This window comes from Protopterus annectens, chromosome 4.part0 (assembly GCF_019279795.1).
Source record: "Protopterus annectens isolate FY-2018-M chromosome 4.part0, PAN1.0, whole genome shotgun sequence".
Lineage (NCBI taxonomy): Eukaryota > Metazoa > Chordata > Ceratodontiformes > Protopteridae > Protopterus > Protopterus annectens.
In genome coordinates this window covers 254,473,597-254,496,367 of record NC_056733.1, presented here as the reverse complement: position 1 = coordinate 254,496,367, position 22,771 = coordinate 254,473,597, and positions in this window count along the sequence as shown.

Sequence of the window (22,771 nt, the reverse complement as noted above, 5' to 3'; positions counted from 1 at the left end):
GCAATGGAACATATTATCATGGAACTTATAAACAAAGACATTGGCAACCTTCAATTACTGGACCACACCCAGTTTGTGTTAGTGAAGGGCTGATCTTGTCTCCTGAACCTGACTTGACTTATTTGAATCAGTCTCTAGAGCTGTGGACGAGGGTAAGGCAGTCCACACAGCCTATCTGGACCTTGCCAAGGCCTTCAACACCACCCCCCACTCTGGAATCATAGATAAACTTGCTAAGCTGGGCATTAATCCCTATGTCACTCAATGGGTTGCCAACTGACTTACTGACAGAACCTACACTGTAAAAGTAGCCGACTCCAAATCCAGCTCCAGATAAGTGACAAGTGGAGTACCTCAGGGTTCAGTCCTGGGAATGCTCTTGTTTGACATCTACTTCTCTGAAGTATAGGCCAGCACTAAAGGGCTCTGGCTAACAAAGTTCACAGATGACTGCAAACTGGGAGCCATTATTGAATCCCCAAATGATGTGGATATTCTACAAAAGGGCCTTACAGAAACAGATGCTTGGTGCCAGAGCCATGGGCTCAAGCTCAATGCCAAGAAATGTATAGTTATCCCCTTTTGGAAAAAACATGCACCCATGAATTACCACATAGGTGGCAGTACACTAAACACTGAAAGTGTTATAAGAGACATAGGGACACAGGTGGACAGTGGTCTCACCTTCGATAACCACATTGCCACAACAGTCAGGAAATCCTTCTGTGTGGCAAACCTTATCACTAAGGGCTTTTCATCAAGAAAAAAGGAGGTCATTGTCCCACTGTACTCATCCCTCATTAGACCCATTATAGAATACAATGCCCCATTTGGTATGTACCTCTCAAGACATCTGCAACAAATGGAAAGGCCGCAGAAATACATCACTAAAAGAATCACAAGCCTAAAGCAGATGCCCTATGCTGACCATCTAAAAAAATCCAGATATACTCTGTTGCATATCATCTGCTCAGTGGTGATCTCTGCTTAACATATAAGGCCATGTCAAACCCAGAGTTGTTGGACATGCTACACTTAAAGAAATCCCAATCCCTCAGAGCCACATGCTCCAGGGATCTAAACCTTGTCATCACAATGAAAACAACATGCTGGAGAGATAGGTTCCTGACCCAGAGACTCCTCAGAGTCTGGTACAGACTGTCCATACAAGTCAAGCAGAGCTCCTCGTTGGCCCTCTTCAAAAGGAACCTTGATGGATGGAAGATAGGGAATTCACCCCAGAGATCGTGTCAGTCACCCTGCTAGACAGGGGTCCAGGGAAGTAAATATTGTGGGAGGAATTAGCCAGGGAATTGTTATGGCTAGGCTTGTATAGGCCCTAGAGCCAATAGCCTAGTACCAACCTATGAATCTATGAACCTTTGTTCCAAGCACTGGACCCAAAAGATGTGAAATGAGTTATAGCCTGGAATGCAGAAGTACTTTCTGCTGTCTTGAACCAGGTCTCTGTCACTGCACAAATGTCAATGTTCTCCATTTTAAGGAGTGCTTCGAGTGAGTGCATTTTGAGATTTAGACTTCTAACATTGAGCAGCATGACCATCAGATTGCATTTATTTGTAGCTGTTATGGTGGTAATTTGGTCTTTGGAACACCACCTAAAAAAGGCACTATAGGGGTGGCAAGAGCATTGGCCAGTATCCGGAAGCCCAGGGGTGACAGATGCAGGCCATCTCTGGCAAAGCATCGAGGTCTGTCAATCATGTCACCCCAGACAGACAGATACTGGATCCCCTTAGAATGACACCAGAAACTTAGCCAATTGTTGAAAGTGATCATTTTCTGATTGTACTGTGGTATCATTCTGGGTGATGGTAGGAGGCTGCTCAGGGCTAGGGTCATACCCGCCTGGGCTACATAATCCAAGAGCTCTTCCATGTCTCTTTTCCTGTAGTCCAGGGAGGTACATCTCAGCTCATTCACATGCACATGTACAATGACAGAGTCATATTTGTACCTGTTGTTGAGGGATCTGAGTGCATGATCCTGGCACCTGATAGGCAGCTGACTGTTACTTTCTCCTTATTCAGCCTAGTGAGTGGGACATCAGTGTCCCTCACTATCGAGTCACCTATGACTAGTGTGTTGGGCATGCTGTTTTGCCTTAGGGGCTTTGGTTGAGTGGCACACTGTTTAGGAGAGTTATGTGCCTCATGATTAGTGTTGTGTTGTGGTGGTTGAGTGCATTTCTGCCTTGGAGGTCTCTGCTGTTCGGGTAGATTTTTATTGAGAGCCTCCATGAAGGTGGGTGTGTAGTTTGTGTTTTTATGTGAAGGCAATGCTGGTGTGCATTTTGGAGGGCTATGTGTTCCATGTGCTGTGGTGCAAGTGTTGACCTTCTCCTCCTGACCAGCTATTCAGGTCTTGGCTGGAGAGTGCGTGGCTTCCAATTTGGATATATAAGTGCATCTCTCGCAAGTCTGAGTGTTGGGAGGTAAGAGGAGAGGATTGTCAGTGTACATGAGGCAGTTGCTACATTGCCTCAGGATGCCCAAGTTCACAAGGTTAATAGGAGAAAGCACGGGGGACTGACCTTTAGACATGTCTGGAGGGGTGAGCATTAATAGTAAGTATTGGAGCTGTTTGCTTGTAGAACGTTTAGTGTTGGTAGGACTTTTGTGTGCTACAATAATTGCTACAAGAAGTCTGGTAAAGTGCTAGACCAATAAGCTAGTAAAAGTGCAGGAGAGGAGAGAACTAGCAGATCTAAGGGAAAAATTGAAGAGCAGACTTTCTGGCACTGCTCAGAAGCTTACAAACAGTCCTGGATACAGAAAATCTGTATCTCGACTAGACTGGTTATAGGAAAGGTGGGAAACAAGTACAAATGTGGGCTTTTAAACCAGAAAGTTGAAAGAGATGGAAAAGAAATGCCCAGTGGCAAATAAACTACAATTTCTGGGCCAGAAACCACTCCTCTTGTGGTATATAGGCTACCTAGTGCTTACCACTCCCACTGATAAGCTAGAAGGCTTCTGTCCAACACAGAAAGGCTTGTGGGCTCAGAAGCTTACAAACAGTCCTGGATACAGCAATCTGTATCTGGACTAGACTAATTACAGGAAAGGTGGGAAACAAGCGCAAATGCGGGCTTTTAAACCAGAAAGTTGAAAGAGATGGAAAAAACTGCCCAAACTCTCAAACAACTACAATTTCTGGGCCAGAAAACACTCCTCCTGTGGTAGATAGGCTACCTATTGCTTACCACTCCCACTGATAAGCTAGAAGGCTTCCCTCCAGCACAGGAAAGCTTGGGGGGGGGCTCAGAAGCTTACAAACAGTCCTGGATACAGCAAGTCTGTATCTGAACTAGACTAGTTACAGGAAAGGCGGGAAACAAGCTATCATAAAGCTATTGTTGATTTTTATACAGCTACTGACTCAAGCAGGTATTAAGTGATTTTTTTTAGTTTACTGTAGTTTACAATTGTTAATTTCCAATTAATGTAAATAAGAGTTTATTATATAACTAGTAAAATACCACAAGCAAACACTGGTAAATTCTGCATTACCCACACACAGTCATGGATTATTGGTAAAATACTTCACTGTATGTGCATTTACATTGATAGATTTTGCAAATGATTTAATTTGTTCTGATTTATATTTGCCATTTGATTCATTTAAGCTGATACATAGTGTAGGACAACTAACTAAAGCATTTTTCAAGCCACTCAAAGTCTTGCTATTGGTAAATTCTGTAGATATATAAGTCATAAAAGCATTCATTTCTGTCTTATTACTTGGGTGTGTGAACAGAGCTAAGTGTGAAGTAACTGCTTTTGAAAGACCTATGTTTTTGTTAATTTCTGTGATACCTTAACAGTATTAGGTATGCGTTTATTGATTCTGAAAGACATTAAAATAGCTTCATCAGAAGACAGTGAGCACCACTGATCCTTTGCCTCTGACTAAGGAATTTTAATGTAAATTAAAAGTGTTTATGCTCTAATCTTAATTACCTTTCAACATGTTGATTGTCTGGCATTTGCTTAGCAGGTCAGTGGTAATACTTTACACAAAAAAACCCTAACTATGTTAAAAGGATATAGCTACAGGAAATAAAATGTTGTTTGTCTTTTTGGCTTTTCCCGGTTAGGGATTGCCACAGCGGAACTCTGGTCTGCTAGTGATTGGCAATAGATTTTTTTATAGTGCAGAGGTGCCAGCCCGACGTCCAACCTTCAGTGAAGGCACTCACATTCACACATGTCTTTCAGAGGCCGCTCGACCGCAGGGAGGACATGCAGACTCCACACAGAAGGCACTCCAGCCATGAATCAAACAGGAGAACCTCTTGCTGTGAGGCAACAACACTACCGCTGTACCAGGAAATAAAATAAATAAGTAAAACAAAGGAAAAAGTGAAGGATCCAAGAATATGACATGAAAGGAGTAACACATCAAAAAGGATGAGAAGGCTAAAACAGAGAGATCTAAAAGGTGCTCATGATGTGGAGAAGCTGATCAGCTTTCAAATGTAAAGCTTTAGAAATACTATTCATGTAGGGGGGGGCATGAAATTATATGCTGTTTGATCACAGTTATTCCCATTAGGGGTAATATATATTTATCAACCATGGGATGAGTTAGGCCAATCTATAACCAAATGGGATAGGTTATTTCGAGCACAAAAAGGGAAATTGGCTAGGCTTAAAATGGCCCCCAAGGGCAGCTAACCAACCAAGTATTTACTTTTGAGCCTATAAGAGGATATGGGGTCTGCAAATTAAAGGAGGCTTTGTTGTAAAACATGAGAGCTAAAGATGGTGGTGGACTGCCTAATCTGTTAAAAATGGAGTGAGAATGAAGAAGGTGACTCAGCACAAGACTGGTAGATAGCATGGGGTAGGAAAAGATAGGGGAGAAAACAGAAGAAAATATTTTATTTATTTATTATTATTATTATTATTATTATTATTATTATTATTTAAGTTTGATGACTGGGGAAGTCAACTGCGCCAGAAAGGGCCCCTTTTCAGTGGAGGCCTGGGGAGAAAAGCTCCACAATAATGTAGGTTACATCACAGATTTCTTACAAAATTATAATTCAAACATATTCAGTTTTTGCAAAGACAGTAATTCAACACAGAAAATTAAAACTTTATTTTGCATATGACAGGGTGCCTAGAGAGGAGTTGTGGTATTGTATGAGGAAGTCGGGAGTGTCAGAGAAGTATGTAAGAGAGGTACAGGATATGTACGAGGGTAGTGTGACAGTGGTGAGGTCTGCAGTGGGAGTGACGGATGCATTTAAGGTGGAGGTGGGATTACATCAAGGATCAGCTCTGAGCCCTTTCTTATTTGCAATGGTGATGGACAGGTTGACAGACAAAATCAGACAGGAGTCCCCTTGGACTATGATGTTTGCAGATGACATTGTGATCTGTAGTGAGAGTAGGGAACAGGTGGAGGAGACCCTGTAGAGATGGAGATATGCTCTAGAGAGAACAGGAATGAAGGTCAGCAGGACTAAGACAGAATATATGTGTGTGAATGAGAGGGAGGATAGAGGAATGGTGAGGATGCAAGGAGTAGAGGTGGAGAAGGTGGATGAGTTTAAATACTTGAGATCAATATTTCAGAGTAATGGTGAGTTTGGAAAAGAGGTGAAGAAGAGAGTACAGGCAGGATGGAGTGGGTGGAGAAGAGTGTCAGGAGTGATTTGTGACAGACGAGTACCAATAAGAGTGAAAGGGAAGGTCTACAAGAGGGTAATGAGACCAGCTATGTTATATGGGTTGGAGACAGTGTCACTGACAAAAAGGCAAGAGTTAGAGCTGGATGTGTCAGAGTTAAAGATGTTAAGATTTGCACTAGGTGTGACGAGGGTGGACAGGATTAGGAATAAGTATATTAGAGGGTCAGCCCAGGTTGGAAGGTTTGGAGACAAAGACAGAGAGGCAAGATTACATTGGTTTGGACATGTGCTGAGGAGGGATGCTGAGTATATTGGGAAAAAGATGCTAAGGATGAAGCTACCAGGTAACAGGAAAAGGGAAGGCCTAAGATAAGGTTTATGGATGTGGTGAGAGAGGACATGCAGGTGGTTGGTGTGACAGAGCAAGATGCGGAGGACAGGAAGAAATGGAAACAGATGATCTGCTGTGGCGACCCCTAACGGGAACAGCCGAAAGATGATGATGATGATTTTAAATAAATGTATTTATTTATTTACATGTATTAAAGTAAAAGGTTTTACTGGGTTTGAAACCCTTTTCAGTAGAGACACAGCATGAAATAGCAGGAAAATATACAATAGTAAAATTGTTTGAACTGATGTGAAGAAAATATGTTTGTACAAATGTCTGATTTGAATTTATGTATAGTAGATTATACTGTAAAATCTGAAAAGTATTAAAATGGAGGGAAATAAGGTCTTGTAAGAGGATTGGTAAACTTCAATAGGAGAATTATAGCAAGGTAAAGACATTATTGTGGCCTTTTGCATTTTTTTCAATAAACATCTTTATTAAATTATCACGTGTAACATAGGCAATCTTACATTTATATAAATGAAAAACTAACAACACTGACACCACTTTATTTGCAGACATTATACATCACAGACACCATTGAAACAACTGTAGTTGCAAACATTATACATCACTTTGCATTTTTTCTAGATTTGAGATAAGCTGCCTTAATAATAGATTATGTTTGTTTGGCTTACAGTTATGTCTTGCAATGAATATGGACATAGCCAGCAAGCATTTAGATATGGCTTAAGATCTGATTTAAAAGTGAGTACTTTCCTCTTGTCTCAGGGGTAGAGGGTTGCATTCCAGAATAAAGACATACAGACTATAGAGAGTCACCACTATTGTGGTTTGATTTGTAATGGATAGTAAAACTTTTTTGCTATTGTGTAAGTCTGTAGTTGGTGAATATCGCTGCAGGGAATTTCTGTTGATTTTCTTGTTTGTATATTATATTAGGGCTATGAGTAGCTAGGAGGATGTAATGTATTGAGTTGGTTTGTCTAGTATAGCTGTTTTAGAGCTAGGCAGTGGCAGGCCGTTTATGGATGGTTAGAGGTACATTTTGCTATTTTACTGCAAAATGTGTCTAGTTTAATTTTTGGGTACTTTGTTGGTTAATAAATATGGGTGATACACAATGGAGTGATGCAAGGATACAGGATGGTGTAATAAGTTTTCTAGTGAGATCTATGAGATAGGGCTGAGTTCTGTTGAGGAAAGCAAGTTTTTGATTTTTTTATTGCCTGCAGTATGGATTGGTCATACTTCAAATTTTCATCTGTGGTAACTCTTAAGTAACTTAGTATGGATCTCTATTTCAGTTTTGGTATTATTTTCAGATGTAATATTCAATATGTTTTTTTTTGTTGGAAAATTGTTTGCAATAAATAGCATTATTTACTTTTCTTTGGATTTAGGAGTAGATTACAGCTGCCCAGCTAAGATTCAATGAAAGGAAAATATTTTTGGATATTTTGTTGCAGTTTTGAGATATCTGGGACTCAACAGATGAGGGAAGCATTACCTGCATACAGTACTATAGTGGCATATTTTGATGCTATGTGAAATTTATTTATAAAGATGTTTAACAAGAACTTATCCTTGAGGGTCACCAACAGAGACTGGTAGAAAGAATGAGAATCACTGTTGCCACTTTACAGCCTGCTGTCAGTTTGAGAGAGAGCTGTAGAACCAGAAGACATGGGAAAAAGTTGTCAAGTATACATGCAAATGGGGTGACACAGAGTAAGGAAATGGAAAAAGTTGGAGATGCAGGCGCAAAATGGAGGACAAAGACAGGGAGGCCAGGTCAGAAGGATTGATGTAAATAGCAATGACAAGTGATAAATGGGAGACAGAGCTTAAGGTGACCATGCAGGAGTCAACATCAGTAGGAGGGAAGTAGGCAGGAGAGGTATTGGAAGTACAAAATTTTGGGAAAGGGATTAAATGTTGGTTACAGGTGACAGAATTAATGGCATGAAGCAGGTTGCAAAAAAAAAGAAGACGAGATCCACTGTAGGGACAAAACAGAGTGGTATGGTGACTGAAGACTAAGATTATAGGCAAGGAGGAGATGATACCATATTTCATCAAAACTGGTCTTGGAACTTAGACTTATTGAAATGTTGAAAGAGGTAACCAGAATGATCACTAAAGGGGAGGAACAGGTATGTGTTGAGGTGTGCATATTCAGCAATGGCCTGTTACAAAAGATAGTTGTGGAAGCAAGCTGGACCAGCAAAGCGGCAAAGAAGTGCCAAGAGGGGGGACTGATGGTAACATTCTCAGAACCGTTACCTGTACCAGCAGACAGCATGCTGTGGACAAAGAATATCAGAGGTTATAATGACTGGCTACAGTTCTGGACAAGGAAGAAAGGCTGGAGAACAGAACTGTCACCTCTCTGCAAGGTGCAGGTTCCATTTTAGCCCAAAACAGAAGTGGCCCTCAGAGGTGGGTTGGAAAGACAACAATTCAATAATCATATCTTTAAACTAACAGGAAAGGGGGAGGGAAGTTAACTGAAACAGATGGGGGTTGTTAGGAATTCAGGCAGTCAACATAACTAAAAACAGATGCAGAATATAACAGAGGAGAAGACAAGGGCAACTGATGAATGTAGAATTACCCTGCGGTGGAAGGTGTCTGGGTAATAAAATTGGGGAAATCCAAAGCCAAATTGGGGAAATATTTATTAAAATCAAACATAATTCATAAAAAAAATGAAGTCACACATAAATTCATAAAAGAAAAACATACAAAGTATTAAAGAAAGAACACAACTTGCAACCCGTTCATAAACTATTCAACAGGTTCACATGCAAGAGGTACCTTTTTTCCTTTAACTTCAACATCTGAACAGAGCTGTTGTCTAGTTTGTGATGGATCCATCTGTGTTAGGTTTGGAAACAGCCCACATCTGATGAAGTAGGAGAAATGAAAACGGACTGTGTATTTGGAGGTGTTTATGTGAACTGTTTGTGGCTTGTGGATTAAACTTGTGTTTCTTGTGGCACCTTTGACTTATGCTTTATTGTTTTATCTTCTGGGTCATCATACTGTCTCATTTCAAGAATAGAGGCATTACAGACTAAGCAGTGTCTTAAAGATATGGTAAAGAAACAGAGAAGGAGTTAGGAGAGACAGGATCTTGCTGACAGTAAAGGAGTGAGATGTGACAGATGAAGAGGAGGATGAAGCTAGTGTGGAAGAAGAGGAAGAGATGAGCATTAGGCTGGATTTATACAGGAGCAGAGCCATGTATTTTTGAGATGATTTTTTTTAAAGAGGCTTTAAAGCTGGTTAGGTCAGACATAGACTTGGTAGCTAGAGGTAGTGAATTCCATAGTTTAGCGACAGACTACGAATCCAGAGATTGACCTGTTTTTTTGTGGGTTTTCAGATAGCTAAGAGATTTTTGTCTTCTGATCAGAGGCATCTATTTGGTGTGTAAGGTGTGAGTAGCTTGGCTAGCCCAGGCAAGCAGTAGGCTTAAAAATAAGGTTGTGGAAAATTTATAGCTGAATGAAAGCAAGTTGGTTGGGGAGTTCTAGCCAATTTAGTTCTATTAGCGGATTAAGTGGTATGTGTGATATTTAGAGTTTGTAACAAACTTTGCAACTTTGTTGTAGCATTGTTCCATCTTGCTTAGGGTAGAAGTTTGTAAGTTAGTTAGGATAGGGGCACTGTAAAGATAGGAGGGAAGTAAAAAGGTTTTTGCTATGGTAGCTTTGGTTGCTGTAATTAAGAAATGTTTGTTTCTATATAGGAGTCTCACTTTTTCATGAGTTTTCTTTATATTTTGCTGTATATGGGGGTCAAAGGAAAGTTTATTGTCAATGATTACTTCTAGAAGTTTGATTTCCTGCACTGTTTCTATGATAGTGTTGTCAGATGCAAAGATGTTGAAATGATTGGTGACAAAGGATGTGTTTTGGGGGTGAAAGAGTCCTAGTTTAGTCTTCCTTGGATTAAGAAACAGTTGGGCATTTCTTAGCCAGGACTCAACTGCAGTAAAGGACTGTTGAGTTTTTAAAAGCAGTTCTGGTAGTGATTGAGTGGTACAGATTATGGAGGAATCATCGGTGTACTGAATGAGGGTTCCAGGGTAGGAGGAAGTGTGAAGGATTATTAGTGAAAATGTTGAAGAGTAGGGGTCCAAGGATGGAACCTTGAGGGACACTAGTAGTGCTGTGGAGAAAGGGTGAGTGTTCATTGGACCAAATTGCGTGTTTATGATCCTTGAGGTAGCTCTGAAACCATTTTACTTTGTTATGTGAGAAGCCTAATTTAGACAGTACATACAAATAGCTTAACATCAGTAGCAGGATAGTATTGTCAGAAATCCTGGGGGAAGGATAGTAACATTTCTAGAGGACATCAGCATCTAAATAAGCAACCAGAATGATTTCATAGGTTCATAGGTTCATAGGTAGATACTAGGCTATCTGCCCTAGGGCATTTATAAGCCTAGCCAGAGTGTATTTGGCTTCTGCCTCCCTATTAGATTAGCCTACTGTGCCTCTGAAAAGTGGGTCACAGAAGGTACCCTTTTAAGATTAGTTTACTGTGCCTCTGTCTAGCAGGGACACAGGAGAGATCCCAGGGGTGAATTTGCGATTTCCCATTCACGCGTCCAAATTTCCCTTGAAGAGGTTCAGCGAGGGGCTATGTCTAACATGAATTGGGATTCTATTCCAGAGTGAGGGGAGCCTTTGGGAAATGAATCTGTCCCTCCAGCATGTCCTATTTATTTTTGTGCTGAGGTTTAGGTCCCTGGAGCGTGTAGCTCTAAGGGACTTGGATTTTTTGAGGTGGAGCATGTCCATTAATTCTGGGTTTGACATGGCTTTGTACGTCAGGCATAGATCGCCTCTGAGTAGGCGGTAAGCAACTGAGTAGAGCTGGAGTTTCTTTAGTCGAGCTGCATAGGACATCTGTTTGTAGCCCATGATCCTCTTGGTGAGGAACTTTTGGGGTCTCTCCACTTGCTGCAGGTGTCAGGTAAGGTACATCCCAAAAGGGGCATTGTATTCAATTATGGGCCTGATGAGTGACGAGTAGAGGGGCACAATGACCTCTCTTGATCTAGAGGCGAACCCTTTCGTGATAAGGTGGGCTATATAGAAGGTCTTTCTAACCACTTTGGCAACATGATTACCAAAGGAGTGATTACTATCTACGTTGGTCCCCAAATCTCTAATTACTTCTTCCGTACTTAATGGATTACCACCTATGTTGTAATTTGTGGGCACCTTGTTTTTCCCAAAGGGGATGACTATGCACTTTTTAGCATTTAGCTTGAGGCCGTGGCTCTGGCACCAAGCATCCGTCTCTGTGAGACCCTTTTGGAGGATGCTTGTGTCAGCTGGAGATTCGATTATGGCCCCCAGTTTGCAGTCATCTGTGAACTTTGTCAGCCATAATCGCCCCGTGTTAGCCTGAACCTCAGAGAAGTATATACCGAACAAGAGAGGTCCCAGAACTGAGCCCTGTAGGATGCCACTTGTAACTGGTTTGGATTCAGTCATGGCACCTGCAATTCTGACCATGTGGGTTCTATCTCTGAGCCAGTTTGCAACCCATCTTGTGATATAGTGGTTGATATTTAAGCTGGTAAGCTTATTTATGATGCCTGAGTGGGGTACTGTGTCGAAGGCTTTTGCGAGGTCCAGGTAGGCTGTGTGGACTACCTTGCCCTCATCTATGGCTTTGGTAACTGTTTCAAAGAAATCAACTAGGTTTAAGAGGCAAGATCTGCCCTTAACAAAGCTGAATTGGGTAGGGTCCAGTGTCTGGAGGCTCCCAATGTCTTTGTTTATGAGTTCCATGATAATATGTTCCATAGCTTTACAGACCAGACTAGTCAGGCTTATGGGGCGATAGTTTCCGGGGTCTGTTGTGGCACCACCTTTGTGGAGTGGGACCACTGTAGCTGCACGCCATTCTTTGGGTACATATCCTGTAGTAAGGCTAAGTTTGAACAGTGACTTAATGTGAGGGTTCAGTTCTTCTTGGAGCTCATGTAAGACACAGCCTGGGACACCGTCCGGTCCCGTAGATGCTGTGTTTTTTGCTTTGGAGGGGGCAGCTTTCACCTGTGCATCTGTGATGTCAGGGAGGTTACATTCAGTTGGGATAGGCGTTTGCTCCTTTTGGGGGGGGGGGGAGTTTGCGCTGAATCTGTCTGCCAGGATGTTGGCTATGTCTGTAGGTTCGGTATATTTTGTACCATTATGCAACAATTCAGAGCATATCAGGGAGTTTCCGCCCATGTTTCTGACATAACTAAAGAAGGCCTTGTGATTATCTTTAGTGTCTAGGGCAATTTTTCTTTTGAAACTGGCCTTTGATGATTTTATGAGGGATCGAAATTTCTTGCTAATACTGATCAGAGATGCCTTCCCTTTTTGGGATTTTGCTCTGTCATGTAGTAGCTTCCTCCTTTTGTTGTATAGCTTATTTATGGCCAGGGTCCACCAGACCGGTCTCCTGTTTTTGGAGGAGTGAGTCTTAGTTTTATTTGGGATAGCACGATCCATGCATTCCTGCAGGTGCTCATAGAATGCATTTGTAAAGGATTCTGTGGATTGGGCTGTATTATCCTCTGGCCCAGGGGCTTTGAAGGATTCCACCTCAGTCTTGAGAAGTGCAAAGTTGGCTTTGGAGAAATTCTTTACAGTGATTTCCTTGGCTGGGGTGGGGACGGGATATGGATGTCCAGGGAAATTTGTTTATGGTCTGATCTTACCAATGAGGGTTTACCTCTGGTGTGGAACATAGAGTCCCCATGTTGGTGATGACCAGGTCCAATATGTTGTTCCCTCTTGTGGGAGTGGTGACCAGTTGTTCCATTGCGTTAGAGTTTATAAATTCAAGGAACCATTGGGCGAGGGTGTTTGGGCTTGAGTAGTTTTCCCAGTCAATGTTTGGGTAGTTGAAGTCACCCAATAACATAGTGTTTGGAGAGACCTTCATATTCTCCAGTGTTCTCAGGAATGCCAAGTGGAGTTCCTGTAATAGGGAGGGTGTTCTGTAGCAGGCTACAAACTGAAAGGCAGTTTTGCCCGTTGTTAGTTGCACATGGATGGTTTCCGATGCTTCGTGCAGTGCCACTAACCTGGAGGTGTAGGTATCTTTGATGAATATAGATACTCCCCCTCCTTTTGTGCTTCGGTCCGAGTTTTGGGGACGAAACGCATGGTATGAGTTAAAACCTGGTAGTGCTGGGAAGCTCTCAGCAGTCTTGAACCATGATCAGAAAGAGCTATTCCAATCATACCTAATGCCGTTTTACAACTCAGTTGCAGTGATTTCAACTACCCTGCCATTAACTGGGAAAACTACTCATGTACCAACATCTTTGCCTAACTGTTCTTGGAATTCATAAATTCCAATGCCCTGGATCAACTAATCCATAGTCCCACCAGGGGCTCCAATATCCTAGACCTGGTCAATACCAACATGGGAAATCGATGCTCCACACCTATGGTCACCCCCTTGTTGGTCAGGTCAGACCATAAGCTAATCACACATAACATCTACATCCCACTCCCACCCTCCCCACCCCCCCAGTAAGGAAACCTCCATAAAAAACTTCTCCAAAGCCAACTTCATGCTACTCAAGTCAGAAGTGACAAACTTCATGACACCCATGCAGACAGGAACTGAAAGTTCGACTGCTGAGTCCTACACTAAGGCACTGTATGAGCACATCCACTCATGCATGAATCATGCCATCCCAAATAGAACCAAGATGCTCTCCTCCAAAAAAAGGAAGCCAATTTGGTGGTCCCCTGCCATAAACAAACTTTACAACAAAAAGAAGAAACTGTTGCAGAAAAGAGGAAAATCCCAGGATGCAAAAACCTCCCTTACCAGCCTCAGTAAGAAGCTGAGATCCCTCATAAAATCTTCCAAAGCTAGTTACAAAAATAAAATTGCCAAGGATTCCAAAGACAGCCACAAGGCATTCTATAACTATGTCAAGAATCTAAATGGCAATGCTCAGATCTGCTCTTAGCTACAACAGAATGGCATTAAATATACTGATCCCAAGGATATTGTCAATATCCTGGCAGATCGATTCAGTGCCAACTTCACACCCCCCCTCACCCCCTAAATGGCCCATCTCAATACCAGAAGATTGCCAAATTCTGGTAATAACGGCCACACAGGTAAAAACGCACTCTCCAAAGCTAAGAATATAGCATCCATGGGACCAGATGACATCCTGGGCTGTGTACTACATGAACTACAAAATGAACTGGCACCTCACCTAAATGTCATGTTTAATCATACCCTCATGTCAGGCTTTGTGCCCACTGAGTTGTGCACAGCTACAGTTATCCCACTCCACAAAGGGGGATCCACCTTGGATCCCAGGAACTACCACCCCATCAGTCTGACGAGCCTGATCTGCAAGGCCATGGAACGTATTATCATGGAACTTATAAACAAAGAGATTGGCAACCTTCAAACACTGGACCCCACCCAGTTTGGGTTTGTGAAGAGCCAATCTTGTCTCCTGAACCTGACTTCTTTGAATCAGTCTCCAGAGCTGTGGACGAGGGTAAAGCAGTCCACACAGCCTATCTGGACCTTGCCAAGGCCTTTGACACCATCCCCCACTCTAGAATCATAGATAAACTAACTAAGCTGGGCATTAATCCCTATGTCACTCAATGGGTTGCCAACTGGCTTACTGACAGAACCCACACTGTAAAAGTAGCTGACTCCAAATCCCATCTCCAGACAAGTAACAAGTGGAGTACCTCAGGGTTCAGTGCTGGGACCTCTCTTGTTTGGCATCTACTTCTCTGAAGTACAGGCCAACACTAAGGGACTCTGGCTAACAAAGTTTGCAGTTGACTGCAAACTGGGAGCCATTATCAAATCCCCAAATGATGTGGATACTCTACAAAAGGGCCTTACAGAAACAGATGCTTGGTGCCAGAGCCATGGGATCAAGCTCAATGCCAAGAAATATATAGTTATCCCCTTTGGGAAAAAATATGTACCCGTGAATTACCACATAGGTGGCAGTACACTAAACACTGAAAGTGTGATAAGGGACTTAAGGACACAGGTGGACAATGGTCTCACCTTCAATAACCACATAGCTACAACAGTCAGGAAATCCTATGTGGCACACCTCATCACTAAGGGCTTTTCATCCAGGAAAAAAGGAGGTCATTGTCCCACTGTACTCATCCCTCATTAGACCCATTATAGAATACAATGCCCCATTTGGTATGTACCTCTCAAGACATCTGCAACAACTGGAAAGGCAGCAGAAATACCTCACTAAAAGAATTACAGGCCTAAAGCAGATGCCCTATGCCCTTAAAAAACTCCAGCTATACTCTGTCACATATCATCTGAGGCGATCTCTGCTTAACATACAAGGCCATGTCAAACCCAGAGCTGTTGGACATGCTACACTTAAAGAAATCCCAATCCATCAGAGCCACATGCTCCAGGGATCTAAACCTTGTCATCACAATAAACAAAACATGCTGGAGGGATAGCTTCCTGACCCAGAGACTCCCCAGACTCTGGAATAGATTGCCCATACATGTCAAGCAGAGCATCTCTTTGGCCCTCTTCAAAAGGAACCTTGATGATTGGATGGGAGAAAGGAAATTCACCCCGGGGATCATGTCAGTAGCCCTGCTAGACAGGGGTCCAGGGAAGTAAATAGTGTGGGAAGAAATAGCCAGGGAATTGTTATGGCTAGGCTTGTATGGGCCCTAGGGCCAATAGCCTAGTACCAACCTATGAACCTATGAACATATGAACCTTCACAAGAGAGTATTCAGCAGGATCTTTGATTTGGTACCACACCATAGGCTGACAGGAAAAATGGTTGATGAGGGTTAACACCAATGATATAGAAATGGACTGCTGCACAGCTGAATAGTAGGAGAACTGAGTGCTGTGTAAATAGGGTCAATGGAATTAGGAAGGTGGGTAGTGGATTACACCGAGGGTCTGTCCTAATACAGTACTCTTCACTATGTTTTTTTCTCAAACACATCTGAACAGGATCAACCTCTTCACTTAGGTGTGCCAGTTGAGGATGGGAAAGAGTATAGGGAAGTAGTTGGAAAGGATGACTGTACAACAGAAAGGGGGGTACTTAAGGGTCAGTAAAGCAAATGTAGAGTATTGCACTTGGGTCACTACAACCATGGTGCAAAGTTATTAGCTGGGGAGTGGAACTGATGGCAACAGATATAAGATGCTTAAAACACCTTGATTGTACCACCAGGATTGGAATGAGTGGGCAATGACAGCAACCAACAGTATGCTGGAGTGTGTGCTCAGGGAATTAGACTCTAGAAAATATAATTGTGTAAGATCTTATAATAACAGTTGATGCCCTGCTTCTCACTGTTACAGTATTCTTTACTCTTGGGATATCTTTCTGAGGATTGATTGCCTGATGTCTGGCCAGTATACCAAAGCCTTTATAGCTTCCAGGCATCATATGTCAGATGTATGTACTATGTGCAAGGTGTAAGGTACATATGTGATGTATGAATGCCTAATCCTTAGAATTGAAGTATCCCAGGAGAGCCAGATCATCCCCAAAGAAGGCAATAACGTGCACATCCAGGAAGGAAATCAGAAGGAGATAAGTATGAAAGGGAAGAGGGACCCCTAGACCAGAATTAGAGCAACAGAAATAATAGGGGGCAGTACGGAGGGACAGAATACTGCAACAGTGAGAAGTAGGACATGTACTGCTATGGTAAGATCTGGCACAAATGTACTATGGCCTTCATTATCACTCTTGTAGTATTTTTTTACTCTTGGGAGAGTACAAAAGCTACTGGAAAGTATAAGAGGAGGAAGGCAGAGAAAAGCCTTCCACAAACCCATGAAGGATAGTCCTGGCAATTCCTGCCCTGGCCCTGGAAATAACATTCAACTTACAATGTTTGCTAAGTGTGAACAGAAGACCAAGTAACAGCATTCAAGATGGATTAGTATACACAACCTTGAAAAAAAGCGCAAGAAGAGGCCACTGCCCTGGTAGAATAAGCACAAACAGAAAAGGAAAACTGCTTGCCATGAAAAGCAGAACAAAAAAATGGCCTTAGAAATCCAGGAGGAGATGGTTTGCTTAGACACTGCCAAACCCAATTCTCTGGCATGAAAGGAAACAAAAGGGATATTCTGAAGCCTTTTGTCTTATCAAAGTAATATCTGAACTGTATATGTAAAACCAAGGTGTATAGTACCCTCTCACTAGTCATCTCTGGAAAAGGAAAAAAAGTAGAAATATGAATGGACTGATTCAAGACAAATCATTAACCATTTTGTGCATAAAAAGAATTAGTATGAGCAGCCTGATCTTGTGAAAAAAGAAAAAAGGAGGAACCTCCATGAGTGCTTGGAGTTCAGAGACACTCTTGGCAGAAATAAGAACCACTAAGAAGACAGTCTTCCAAATACAATGCTGCAGGAAAAAGAAAAGGAAGGCTCAAAAGGGTCCAAAGAAGGAGGGATGGGCTTTCTTGGGAGCCTGATATGAAGGAAACCTTTTAGGAATTGTTTGGCTTCAAAATTAGAAGCCAAAGGTGGATTCAGAAGCAGACAGGCAGAAATGACTGTCAAATGAACTTTAACAGAGGAATATGCCAAACTAGCATTGAGCAATGTACATAAATAAGAAAGGACCGTAGGGACCCCCACAGGAAAAAGGGTCCAGGTCATGCTTGAGACATCAAATAGAAAATCTCTTCCATATAGCCATATATGATTTTCTAGTAGTGGGTTGTCTGGCCTCCTACAAAACCTGAAGCACATCCTCAGAAAACTGGTATCTGAAAGGATCAAAACCCTTTAACCCAATGTGTCATTTGAAGTGTGAACAAGTGAGGGTGAATAACAGTTCCCTTGTCTTGAGAAGATTCATCCTGTGAGGTAACTTGAGATGATTGCTCTTGGCCAGGTGAAATAGAAGGGGGAACCAGTGCTGTATGGGCCACAAGAGATTTACCAGCAATATTTTTTGCATGTCCCAAATGATCTTGAACAGGACCCTTGGAAGTAGAGGAAGAGAAGGATAATCATACAGAAACATCCACTTCCAAGAAAATGACATGGCATCCACTCTCCAAGCCAGAGGACTTGGCACTCTGGAGCAGAACTGGGGAAGTTGTCTTTTCAGAGGGGAGACAAAAAGATTTACAGGAGGAGTACCCTACCAATGTTTAATATCCAGAAACATTATGAAGCATCCATTTGTGAGGATGTGTATGGGACCTCTCAAAGAGTTTGCTATTAGATTGTGCTTTGAAAGGATGTAAACCACCTGAAGAACTAGGTGATGGTGGACTGCAAAATCCTAAGCCTGAAAAGCCAGCTTGCAAAGAAAGTAAGATTTTGTGCCCTTTTGCTTGTTGATGTACCACACAACTATGGTACTGACTGTAAAAATGTTTAGAGGACCTGGAATCCAAATGGACTGAAAAGCCTGGAGAACTAAGAGTAGAGCCCTCATCTCTTTGACATTGATATGGTTGTTGTTGTGTCTTTTGGCTTTTCCCGGTTAGGGGGTCGCCACAGCGGAAATCCGGTCCACTAATGATTGGCAGTTGATTGTTACCTGCCGAGTTGCCAGCCCTGATGCACAACCTTCAATGAAGGTACACCCATTCACATATGTCTCCACACAGAAGACGCTCTAGCTGAGAATCGAACCGGACAGCGTCTTACTGTGAGGCGACAATGGTCTGTGATCAATATGCTGTCTCTTTAACTTGAGTGCTGAATAGATGTCATCAATTAATTAACAGCAACTTGGTAGAGCTTAAGAAGTATATAAAGCGGTTTTAGCTTATGTCGTTTCATTCATGGTCTGAAGAAGCATCTGTGATGTGAAAGCGCTAACCATATAAAAGTTTTTTATATTATTTCTGCTGTGTTTCTCCCTCTGATTCATTTTGCTGAAGAAAATGTGTTTGTTGGTGTGAGAGGGAGTTAATTCAGAGTGGCTACACTATTGACTTTCATTGCTGTTGGAAGAGACTTCCCAACCCTAATCAGAAGTTTGTGTGTACAGCTCCGGAGTAGGGAGAGGAACATGAAAAGGCAGGCCTGTGTTTAGGGAAATCTGATGACTACCAGCAGAGATCGAACTTGAGACAATGTAAGAGAGAGAGAGAGAGAGAGAGAGAGAGACTATATCCTCCAGATGGTGGCAGTGCCTTGAGATACAATTGAAACTTCCTCGTGGAGTTTGGCAAAAGACACCATGAGAATGGTAGATGCCATATAATCCAGGGCTTGGAGAAATTACCTCCCAGGAAGGACTGGAAGGGGAAGGAGACACTGGAAATAAGCAGCCAAAGAAAGAGCCTTGGGAAGCAGGAGACAAGCCAACATTGGGATGAGCTGAATCATGCAACCCAAAACACCTGATCCTAACAGGGAGACAACACTGGCTTTTTGAAGTTGACCCCACACTGTGCAGAAGTAGCATACTGAATTGTAGATTTTGAAGTAGGAGCTGCTGAGAAGGAGCTTGAATTAGAAGATTGTCTATATAAAGGAATATTTAAATTTTATGAAGTCTGTATAAAACTACCACAGGGGCCAGACATTTGGTAAATACCCTTGGAGTAGAAAGACCAACAGGCAAAGCAGAGAAATTATGTTGAAAGGAAGAAACAGAGAAATGTAAAACTTCTTGAAGACAGGGTAAACAGGGATATGGTGGTAAGTGTCTTTCAAATCCAAATATTCCAGAGTGGTTTGAGAAAGCAAAAGGGAGAAAAGAGACAACATCCTGAAGAAAGGAACCTTGACAAAGGTGTTGAGAAAAAGGTCAAGAATGGGCCTCCATGAGCCATCCTTCCTGAGAAGCAGAAATATCCTGGAATAAAAACCTGTTCTGTGGTGAAACAAAGGAAGAGTTTAGGTTATTCTCTGTTTCAACAGATTCGTTAGAACCAAAGGAAAATGACCAAGCTGACAAGGATGAGGTTGAGGAAGGCCAGAAAATGGAAGGAACTTCCAAACCATAAAATAACCATGTTAGATGATGGAAATAATCCAGGTGTCTGAAGTTATGTTACCAAACAGGAAAGGAAAGGGTTAGCCTGGGAGACAGAGGAAGGGGGGCAGGGTGTCTGATAGAGGCATATTTGTCATGAAAAGATTTTTGGCCTCTAGAACTCTGAATGGGTTTGTCTGGGAAAATCCACTTAAAAGCCCTGTTGCTCCAAGTAGGTAGTCTAGGCTGCCTACAGACAAAAAAAGATTTTAATGGACAGTTCCTCTGGAACTTAGGTACAGGAGAAACAAAAATTTGCTTCAGGCTTTGCATAACCATGCCCTTATTTGAAGGGTATTAAAGAATTCTGCAGCAGCAGTGCCAAAAAGATTCTGGTTGTCTAAGGGAGAATCTAAATTTTTGGACTTAATGTCCTCAGATAAGGCTTGAAGGCACATCCAAGAGTATCTCCTCATGACAGAACCAGATGCAGCTTCCCTAGAAGTGGCATCAGCTATATCATAGCTGCATTTAATGGAGTGGCCTGCTATCTGTGAGGCAGAGCTCAGAAGAGAAAAAGCAGAAGTCTTACTGTCCAAATCAGTCACAACTCCAACCAGCTAGGAGAGAAGATTCAGGGCATATCTAGTTATGTGGGTCTGATAATTAATGGTCCTAAAAGCCACAGTAGAAGAAGTATACACTTTTTCCCATATCTCTATATAGCATGGCTTTCCTTATCAGAAGGTAAAAGCTTGGAAGAGGAAAGCATTTTGGATAGCTTATCTGTGGACATAGAAACAACAGCCGGATCACATGAAGGACTTTTGTACAAGTATTTGTGATTCTCAGGAACTTTATACAATCTGTCAGGCTTCTTAGGGGAAAGAGGCTGAGAGTCAGGAGCCTGAGAAGCTGCTGCAAAAGTATTCAAAAGGGCAGCTAAGACAGGAGGGACTGCAGAGGTTCTGGATGAGTCCATTTGTAGGAATTCATAATACCTCTTTTGAATTTCAGAAACCTGGGAATAGTCCCATTTAAAGTGTTCCATCATACAGACCACTGTACCCCCAAAGGATAAGTCCTCAAAAGGAGAGTCAGGGGACAAATAATCTTCTTCATCAGAGCCTAGGGCTTTAGAAGAGTGGATCTGGGAGGTATGCTAAGGATTCTTCTCCAGAATCCAGATCTTCATCAAAAGAATCAGAATCCTTTGGTCTCTTAGAAGGCCACCTTTGTGAAGGGGAATTATGTGTGATATTTTCCATAGTGTAGGGACATAACATTCTGACAGAGATCAGTTAATCAAGATTGATACTGGGTAGGCTAGGGCGTCAGCTGCAATTTGTAGGAATTCACTTGGGAGGTTGTCTACTGCTAATTTTGTGGGTTTAAGTTTAGTTAAGAGTTTTCTTATGTTGGAGGTAGGAAAGGGAGAAAATGAGATGAGTGTGGGGAGATTACTGGGTGAAGGTTTGGGGTGTAGGGGAGGGGAGTTGTGTTGTCTAGCTAGTGATAGTACAGTTTGTGTGAAGTGCGTGTTGAATGAGGTAGCAATATTTTCTGAGGAGTGAGGAATGTTAGGTGTAGAGGTATTGATTGAGTTTATGGAGGTCCAGAATTGTCTGGGGTTGTGTTGGGAGGAGTTGAAGGCAGACTGGAAGTATTGGATTTTATCCTCCTTTATTACCTTTTTGACTCTATTGCGTAGTTCTAGGAATTTTTGTCTAGCTGAGGGGGTTTTGGTTTTGCACCAGTGTTCCCAGGCTTTATCTCTTTTTTCATTTCTGACCTAGTGGTTTTCTGCAGTCATGCGGAGGGTTGGGCTTTGGTTCTGGTAAGTCTTATGGGGCGTGGTTATTTAGGATGCTTAGGAAGGTAGTATTGAAAAATTGGACTGCGTCATCTAGGCTGAGGTAACTTAAAGGATGCCAGTTACATTCTTTGAGGGATGAGATGAATGTGATTGGGTTGAAGTGTATTTTTTTTACGTATTTGACTGTAGATCACAGGTTTAACTTGGTATAGGTGTTTTTTGAGTAGGATGTTGGGGAATGATCACTGAGGCTATCTGATAGGCAGCCTGCCATATAGGACTGGGGAATCTTGTTGACTAGTATCCAATCCAGGGTAGTGTGCTTTCTGGAGTTTTTATTTATTCTGGTTGGTGACTGGACTAGTTGGGTGAAGCCATGAAGGTTTAGATGCTGGATTGGATGGTTGCTGCAACAGGATTGCCAATCAATATTGAAGTCAACTAAAATTATGGTCTCTTGGGGCAGATGGTTGGTAGTCCAGCTGAGGAGGTTTTCTAGAGGAGGGATATTTTGGCCAGGTGAGAAGTAGCATCCTATTATGTTGATGGTTTTATTTTGGTTCCTTTTCAGGTCGGTATATATTATTTCTTCATTGGCAATTTGGGGAGCTGATGAGTTTAGGATCTGGATGTTTAGATGCCATTTAAATATTATAGCTATACCACCTCCTTTCTTGTTTAGTCAGTCTTATATTAGTATGTTGTAACTATTAGGGAGGATTTGCTCACTGGTAATGTGAGGTTTTAACTAGGTTTCTGTCAGGAAGATTATATCCGGGGAGTACAAGTCTATGGTGGCATGGAGTTTGTGGACTTTGTTGGTTATACTTCTGATATTTAGGCTTAGCAGAAGGAGGTCATTTGGTTTTCTACTGGCTGGGATTTGGGAGATGTTGTGGTTGTTATTCTGATTATTAGAAATGGGGTTGGAGATGGAGGGGC